The sequence below is a fragment of the Rhinolophus sinicus genome, chromosome 2 (assembly GCF_057876585.1).
Source record: "Rhinolophus sinicus isolate RSI-liver-muscle chromosome 2, RSI-T2T, whole genome shotgun sequence".
NCBI lineage: Eukaryota > Metazoa > Chordata > Mammalia > Chiroptera > Rhinolophidae > Rhinolophus > Rhinolophus sinicus.
The window spans coordinates 6,953,595-6,959,656 of record NC_142502.1 but is presented as its reverse complement, the minus strand read 5'-3'; positions in this window follow the sequence as shown (position 1 = coordinate 6,959,656).

Sequence of the window (6,062 nt, the reverse complement as noted above, 5' to 3'; positions counted from 1 at the left end):
TCTTGGCCAAAAGATGCCCTGAGTTTGCTTAACTTTGTCCAGGAAGCCAGGTAGCCCACCCTGTCCACTGTTCAATGCAAGGACCAGCTAGGTCTTTGGTCCCATGGAGGTTTTTTTTCCTTCAGGCATGAAAATGTAAAATATAGTCATAAAAACAGTGACCTAACCTCTGCCCAGAAATACCGGGGATGCCAAAAAAATGTATACACATTTTAAGAGATTTTATCTATGCTCAAGCAGTAGTTCGCCATAATCAGAAGTGTCTGGGCACTGATGGTAACCACTTTGAGCACCTCTTGTAATTGCAGAAGTCAAACATGACTTGTATTCATCTTTTGTTATCAGTATAGAGTATTACAATTGTAATAGTTTTTTCCTTTCTTAAAATGTGTCTACATTTTTTTGGCACCCTCTGTATATACTTTAAAATAATTACACTTAGAAGCATAATTTTTAACGCCATCATAAAATTGCACTCTATGGTTGTAGCATAATTTATCCAATTGTTGGCTATTTAGATTGGTTCCCACTTGCCCAGTGATAATGCTCGATCACTGTGGGAACCCTGGCTGCCCCCACTGGTGTTCCAGATGAGGGTGAGAAGGGTTCTCTCCCCTGTCAGTGTTCATACTTGTAGCATCAAAGAAGATGAAAGAGCTTTCTAGGTTTCTTTCTGCATCTCCAACCTTACAACATTCATTAATTTCATTCTACCAGGAGGTACAAGCTCTTCTGAGAAATGTTGAAGCTGCCACAGCCAATAAAGCAAACTGGTTGGGAAAGGAGAGAAGAACAGGGCCGACTGGAAGTTTGCAGGGTGACAACTGAGGCACTGTTTCAACAAGAACAATGTCTGAACGCGTGGTTTGATTCTATTCTAAGATATGGTTAGAAAGTTATTCTTGCTCTGGAAGGGCTCTTCTCTGCCTGAGAAGGCCATGCCCTTCAATCAAGGGAATATCTTTGCATACCTGGCCCCAGGCCAGGTGGAACGCCTCCAGTTCCGCCAGGCGTTGGGAGTGACCTTCAGAAAGCTACAGGTGGTCAGGGCACCGTAAAGAGGAGGGTGACCCAGTGGAGGTGGTGATGTGAAAGGGGCCAGGGAGGGGTCGGAATCCAGGCATCTGGGAGAAAGACAGAGGACCCCCAGGCTTTAAGAGGGTTGGGGGGACAGGTGGTGGAAAACGTAAGGAAGGAAAAATGAGAGGGGTGGCTCCCTGGCAGTTTGGTCCCTTTCTTTGGGGACACTGCATTTACTCGAGAGACAGCAGAACGTGGTGATGGGGAACCTGACGTGGGATCCTTTGCCTGAGTCTGTGTTCTGGCTGTATTAGCACACCAGCTAGTTACTCCAAAGTACCTTAGCCTGCGTGACTCAGTTTCCTTATCTACACAGCAGGAATGACTCATGACAGCGCTCGTGTCCTATGAGGGTGTGAGGGTTAAGTGTTCTGTGTGTAAAGCATTTAGCATTTGGCCCACAGTAAGTGCTGCAGTGTCAGTGTTTATTCCATAAACCCTCGAGCCTCTGCTGTGGGTGAGGGGAGGTGACTGTGGATGTGGAATTGGCTCAGACAGGCACCCACATATTTACTGAACAGCTTAGACACAGCTATCACCCATGTCATTGGACTTGCTCGCCATGGCGAGGTTGCAGGGTAGCTATTATTACTTTTATTCTATACGGGAGAAGTTGAGGCTCAGAGAGGGTATGTTGCTCTGAATCACACGGCAGGACTTGACATTGTACTTACTTTCTCTCCTCTCTCTGTACCCTCCCTCCTCCCGTGCCCCGTAGGCCTTCGGGGAATTGTAGCCATCCCGAAGAGCATGGCTACTGAAGTAGAAAGGGGGAGGCCATGCAGGAGGCAAACGCCATTTTCCGAGTGCCTGACCCGTGACACGCCCCTTACTCGTAAGGGCCTCGCTCTGTGGTGCAGCCACTCTGAGGGCACCAGGGCCCCTGTGGGGTCAGTGAGCAGCTGTGTTCTGACCTCAGGAAGCCACTTTCACATCTACTGCCTTTGGAAACTTCCGGTGCTCCTGGACCACCAGTGGGCTTGACAGAAATCATGACAACGGAAGGGAGAGAGCAGGAGACCTCAGGGAAGTTACAGCCACTGAACCTAGCAGAGCACCCAGCATGAAACTGGTTTCTCAAGCAACTCAGTTATTTGTGTGTAAAGGAGGGTATCTGATGGCTTAAGCTCAAAGCTTTGTTCCACTAAGAGAGCCTACATTTCCATCGCTCTATGTGAAAGACCTACAAGCATTTATGAGTGTAGGGGGAGAGAGACAGACAGAGAGAGAGAGAGAGAGAGAGAGAGAATGAATTCTTTTTTTCTTTAACAGGTTCATATATGTTATTCTTTTGTTCTTGATTGTGAGAGTAATTCAAAATCCCAAATATGCACAAACCATTTGGAAATATTTTAAAAGAACAGCCAAATAGGTGTTTCTCTTCCAAATAAGTTTGATTCCACAGCTGGATTTTTTAAAACTTCTTTTTATCTGCACTAGTTATCTAACTTTGATTTTGATGCTTTGTCACTGAATAAATATTCCTAAACAGATGAAAAGAACAGAGATCATCCAAAAACATTAGTCAGACAAGGCCTCTACTGATAAGAGTCCTGAGTTGAGGACGTTTTGTTTTTGCCCTGTCATGGCGGGGTGACTTTGGAAGCCACTTACCTCTGTGAGCCTGTTGCTTCCTCTGTCAAATGAAGTGGGTTGGACTCTTAGGTGGGCAGTTATTATTTTTTGGATGTTCACTTTCTGTCTCCTTTTCCTTTGGGTCACAGGACCCTGGGTTTCCTTGGGAGAACCACTCTCTTCCGCCATCATGCATTGTAGAAGGTGCTCCACCACGAGCTTGGATTGGGGGATCCCCTCTATGGCAGTGGCAGTGGAGGGAAGGGTCTCCTTCTGGTGTGAAGGGACCGCCTAGAAACAAAATTTTAATATTTTAAAGTAAAAGTGGATAACATGAAAGTATTTCTTACTCTCTCCATTACTTAGCTATTTGCCGCATAACAAATTACCACCAATTTAGCAGCTTACAGCAGCACACATTTATAATCTCGGAGTTTCTGTGGGTCAGGAGACTGGGCATGCTCCTGGATGCTTGGCCGCAGCACCTCACCAGGCTGTGGTCAAGGTGCTGTCTGGGGCTACAGGATCACGATTAGATCCACTCGGGGAAAATTGGCTCCCGAGCTCCCTCAGGTTGTTGGCAGGAGTCATTGACTTCTTGTTGCAAGGCTAAGCCACAGTTCTCTGCCACGTGAGCTTCTCTAGCATGGCCATTTACTTCATGGCCAGTGCGGGAGAGTCTAGCATGTCTGCTAGCAAGATGGAGTCTTATAATATATATAGTAGCCTAATCAAGGAGAGACATCTCATTGCCTCTGCCATCTCTTGGTTACATGCAGGTCATGCGTCCCACTCACAGTCAAATGGGCGGGGATTATACAAAGGTGTGAATCCCAGGAGGTGGGTTTCCTTGGGGGTCACCTAGGGTCGTCCACCACCTTCTCCATCAGACCTTGGAAGCCATGGAAGGATTGACTTGACCTGTGAATGAATATGTGATGCCTTTCCCATTCCATTGGTAAGTACCTCGAAGTGTCCAGCTGGATGACCCCATGCTAGGAACACTGACAATCTTTGTCCCTACAGGAGAATGCTTCTCCCTGCCCATGGGCGTGCCATTTGCTTTAAGCTTGGTTCAGGTGCTGGTTTGGGAAGTGAGGTGCAAATGGTGGATAAAGTTTTTGCAGAGTTTCCACCATTTATATTCTCCACAGAATATTCTCTGCTACAATCTTTGTGGCGGCTGTTCTAAGACCATTTGAGCAAAAGTTGGATCATGCTGACCTCTGGGAAGAGGATGCAGGCTTTTCCCTTGTCCTGGGAATGGAGGAGGGAAGTGCAGGCTCTCCAGGGTGGAATGGACCTCGGGGCCATTTTTTAAGCTTCTCATCGCACCTTAACCACTTCTACTGCAATCAAAACAGTGTGGCATTGGCATAAAGATAGATGAATAGATCAGTGGAACAGAATAGAGTCCACAGACAAACCCACGCATATATGGACGGCTGATCTTTGACAAAGGTGCAAAGGAAAGGCAATGGAGAGAGAATAGTCTTCTCAACAAATGGTGTGGGAGCAACTGTGTATCCACATGCAAAAAAATATGAACTTGGATTCTTAACTTGGACCATATATAAAAATTAGTTCTTATTTGATCATAGACCTAAATGTAAAACCTAAAACTATAAAACTTGCAGAAGAAAGCATGGGAGAAAATCTGTTACCTTGGGTTAGGCAAAGACCTACAACACCACAAGCTCAATACGTAAAATAAGAAATTGATAAATTATACTTCATCAAAATTAAAAACTACTCTTTTAAAAATTCTGTAATGAGAATAAAAAGGAAAGCCATAGACAGGGAGGAAATCCTTGCAAAGCATATATCTGAAAAGAACTTGTCTCCAGAAACTATAACGATCTCTCAAAACTCAGCAATAAACAAACAGCCCAATTTTAAAATGGGGAAAAGCTAGCCAGATAGAAGACATAAGGATGGAAAATAAGCACATGAAAAGATGCTCAACATCATTAGACATTAGGGAAATGCAAGCTAAAGCCACAATAAGGTAACACTACACACCTAGTAGAATGGCTAAAATTTAAAAGACTAATAATGATATCCAGTGTTGGAGAGGATATGGAAAAAGTGGAACTCTCGGACACTGCTAGTGGAACTGTAAAATGGTGCAACCATTTTGGAAAAACAGTTTAGCAAGTATCTCAAAAAGTTAGACATATACTTACCATACGATCCATCCATCCTACTCCTAGATATTTACCTAGGAAAAAAGAAGACATGCGTTCAAAGGCATGTACACAAACATTCCTAGCAGCCAGCCCAAATGTGCATAGCAGATAAACGACAGTGGTACAACAGAATATTCGTCAGCAATAAGGAGGAATGGAGTACTGATATGTGTAACAACATCGATGACTCTCAAAATCATTATTCTGAGTGAAAGAATCCAGACAAAAAGGAGCACATACGAGATGATTCCATTTATAGTAAAGTCTAGAAAATGCAAACTTATCTATAGGGACAGAAAGCAGAGCTGTGGTTGCTCGCAGGGAGGATTACAAAGGAGGGGCCAAGGAAACTTCTGGCAGGTGGATATTTTCACTATATCTATTGTGGTGTTGGTTACACTGTATATATACATATATCAAAACTTATCAAGTCGTCTGCTCAAAATGGACAGCTTATCATATGTCAATATGCAATTTATTGCATGCCAATGATGCCTCAATAAAGCTATTTACATTAAATAAAAAAAAATTCCTCTAACTGAGCAACTGCCAGGGACTTTTCAGCAAAGCTCCCTTTATCAAAATCAGAGATAAGATGGTGCCAAAAGCTGCAAACTAAATGGAGTTATTTGTACCAAATGAGAGGAGATTTTGGAGCCACGTGAGCGTTCTGTGAAAGGATTAATCAGAGGAGATGTTAGGATGGAGAAGACTGGGCTGGTTGGCACATCCAAGAGCCTTCATTTCCTCGAGCTGAGTGTCCTCACCTGTAAGACAGGTTGATGTCTACCACACAAGGCTTTGCAGTACAGTGGAAATATCCTGCAGGTTTCCTTTGGACGAATCTGAACTTGAAGTCTGGCTCCAGCAAGCACTGGCCATTGTCTTTGTAGCCCTTGACCTCTCTGACCCTGATGTCCTCAGTCAGCCAGGGGAGATTATTAACCCCTTGTGGACTGTGGGGCGGGTTAGTGGATTGACGTTGAAGGGGGCCTGGTCTAGAGCAGGTGCTGAGCGTGTGCTTATGTGTTTCCTTTTCCTTATTCTGCTGGGTGTGAATCCCAGTCTGCTAAATCAGATGTGCCGGAAATCAGAGTGTTTTCTTTATGGTTTTTGGTAATGGATTTAATTTCTATTTTAAGCCATCGATCCACTGGAGAGTAGAAATTAATCAATTTCATCAGTGCCTTTACCTCAAAGTAACTTCCAAGTTTTCGA